Genomic DNA, 3,697 nt, shown 5'->3' on the forward strand with positions numbered 1-3,697 from the left:
AATGCTGTTCTTTTGAACTTTTTTATTAATCAAAGAATCCTGGAAAAAGCAACACAGCTGTTTTCAACATTGATAATAATAAAAAATGTTTCTTGAGCAGCAAATCAGCATATTAGAATGATTTCTGAAGGACACTAATGATGCTGAAAATTCAGCTTTGCATCACAGGAATAAATTACATTTAAAAAATATATTAAAACAGAAAACAGTTCTTTTACTTTATAATAATATTTCACTTTTTTCAGCATTTTTAATCAAAGAAATGCAGCCTTGGTGAGCGGAAGAGGCATCTTTTAAAAACATTAAAAAAAATCTTACTGACCCCAAACTTTTCAAAAGTTATTGACCTTTCCATGCATGTGATTAGCACAAACCTCACGATCGCACCATAAATGTTGTCCTTGGTTGTTTTCATATATTTCCACATTCTGAACAGTGTTTATGTCTTTGACAGAAATGTTCTGCTCATGTTATAGACTAGTAATGAACAGACCTGTGCAATTTTTAAGCAAAAGTCACTATATATAAATTATAATCCTTCAGATTAAAAGTTCAAGTGTTTCATTACATCAACAGGAAATGGTTTTCCAGTAGTTTCACAGTAGTAGCAGTAGTAGTACACATACATTTATATTTTTTAAACAGGAAAGCAGTGTAGTGTAGTCACTGAGGACACAGTTGAGGAAACATTGCTGTGTCATGCTGTGTATGTTTATGTGAGACGTCTCTCATGTTAATGGCATCTGGTGGGCATGTACTGTCAAGTATAATCATGCAGTGCTTAGCTCTGCTCGATTTCAGCCACGTCTTTGTGTGTGTGTGTGTGTGTGTGTTTGCTCGGTCACAGGAACAAGAGATTGGGATTGTCAGATACATACTGAGAATCTACCAGGTTATTTATTGTACAGGTTATTTCCCTCTGTGTGTTCTTAAAGGGATAGTTCACCCAAAAATAAAAATAAAAATTTACTCATCCACAAGCAAGTTGTTCTGAACCTGCACAAGTTTCTTTCTTCTGTTAAACATAAAAGAAGATATTTTGAAGAATGTGGGCAAGCAAATAGTTTCTAGTCCCCACTGACTTCCATAGTATGAAAAATAAATAAATAAATATTTGTATTATTATTTGAAAAATGTTTATTTTTGGGTGAGCTATCCCTTTTAAAGCTTTAGGTTAAAGGGTTGCACTAGCATTAGTGTTTGCTTTTCTCAGGTTTGTGGTTTCAGAAGACAGACATTCAATTCAAGCACAGGAGGATTGTGGGTAAAGGGATTCATCTGCATAAATCATCTGCATACATTTTGGCTGTAATTGTACCCATAATTTGATCTTGTTCCCTAGTGCCTGGTTTAATGTAATCAGGTCAACATAATGATTTACAAGTTGATACACATTAACAGTATAATTACTGTTATTATGCCTATATATATATATATATATATATATATATATATATATATATATATATATATATATGATCTGTATTCTTCAGGCTATAATAGTTCATGCTCGCTGGTTTTGATTGTCATTCTTACACGATTCAGGGTTCCCACGTTCATGGAAAACCTGGAAATATCAGGGAAGTTTAAATTTATGACTTGGAAATTAACAAAAAGTCCATTCTCTAAATATTTTATATGGCTAAAATATTTTTTTGGCTAGAAATTGCTCATGAGCTACAATCGTAAGAAGGATTTTACAAATCCTTATCTAGTATTCTTGGGTGAATGGAAAGGTCATGGAAAAATCAGTAGTCATGGTCATGATGTTTTGGGAACCCTGACACTTGCAACCTCCTTTTTTCTTCCCTTTTCTTTTATCTCCCTGAATGCATGCATTTTATTTTTGATAGGAGTGAACGTAAGCATACTATGGAAGCTTGTTTTTTTTTTTTTGCGTCATGGAATTGTGAGTTCATATCGCACATTTTTATCGACTTTTTTTCTCTCAATTGTGAGTTTATATATTGCTTTTTTCTCAGTATTGTGAGATTAACTCAGCTGACAGTTCTGACATTTTCTCACAAATGTGAGTTTATATCTAAAATCTCGCAGTTGCCATAAAAAAAGTCAGAATTGTGAGATAAAAAGTGGCAATTAACTTTTTTATTTTTTATTCAGTGTTGAAAACAAGCTTCTATAGCATATAGACCTTAAAGTAGGAAAACCTCATTTCTGTTTTAGACACTATGTCTATGTGTGTGTGTGTGTGTGTGTGTGTGTGTGTGTGTGTGTGTGTTCTGTTGGAAACCGAGCTCTGAATTTAATCACTGTACCACCATCTATGTACTGTGTTCAAATATGTCATTTCTTTAAGCTGTATATCTGTCACTGTTTGGGCATGTGTTTTTGAATGTGTCTGCATACATTCATTTACATGTACTTGAAAGAGGATGAGCAGAAAACTTTGTGTAATTTACCCCAAATGTGTATGTTTTATTTGTTTTTAGGTTCACATTGTGGATATTTCATAGGTGTTTAGATGTATCTCATAGTTTTATGTTTTTTGTATTTAATTTATGTCTGAATCATAGGCAGATTATTAGTGATCATGTTTCTTAACATTTCTAAAACTGAACTGTTCACAATGTGTAACACTTTTTATTTGCAAAATATTATTTCTCAACACAAGCTCCACTGTAACACAGCTACTGATGTCAATTATCCCAGTTTTCCTTTCCAATTATTTGTTGTATTTGTTCATGATCACAAATGAAAAATCATTGATCCGACATTGATCCTGTTGCTTCCAGTCTAAGAATATGAGAACGAATGGAGCCTTGTGTCTGAGTGCAACACCTAAACAGAATCATGTTATAAATTAAGGAAATAGTGTAAACATGGTGATGAGAAACAATATTTTATTTATTATTTTCCTATGTTTTTAATGAATTACATAGTTCAGTAGGTGTAATGGCCAATATGACCATTGTACAGAATGACTGAGTTGTTTTGCGCATCAAATCAGCTGAAATTGTTGTAGCATGAATATACTGTCAGAGACGTAACATGAATAATTGGTCTGAACAGCTGTAAATTAAATGTGAAGGAAGCTTAAAAAAAAAAAAAAGTATCTGTGGTGTTTGTGTGTTTGTGCAAAGGCAATGATGACCTGCAAATTAAAATGCTTTTTACACTTGCAGCGATGTAATAAAGGAATCTTAATTCAATTAAAAGTTACAATATAAAGCCAAAAACATTTAAGTGAAAGTAAGAAAAGTTGTATGTATTAAAGTAAAAAGTTTTTGACAAAGTGTTGTCCCATTGACTTTCATTGTATGGATGAAAACAGTTGAAACATTATTCAAAACGTCATCTTTTGAGCTCTACAGAATAAAGTCAGGCAGGTTTGAAGCAACATGAGGGTGAGTAAATGATTATAGATACTTTATAAATCATTCTAATATGCTGATTTGCTGCTCAAGAAATATATATATATCTATGTTAAGCTGTGCTACGTAATATTTATGTGGTAACGGATACATTTTTAGGGGTCAAGCATGTAGCGCTGAAACCCTATTATAATTGTTAAATTTTCCAAGGATCGGCATTCTCCCCTAAAAGTGACAAAACTGTAAGTTGTAGAGACTTGAAACTTTGAGGGCTGGTAGTACTCACACTGACCTACAAGGCTCACCCCAATCAGCCTGATGGGGGCGCTACAGTGGTCAAAAGTAATGGCTCATAACTCCTAAAC

The sequence above is a fragment of the Megalobrama amblycephala genome, linkage group LG24, assembly GCF_018812025.1.
Source record: "Megalobrama amblycephala isolate DHTTF-2021 linkage group LG24, ASM1881202v1, whole genome shotgun sequence".
Lineage (NCBI taxonomy): Eukaryota > Metazoa > Chordata > Actinopteri > Cypriniformes > Xenocyprididae > Megalobrama > Megalobrama amblycephala.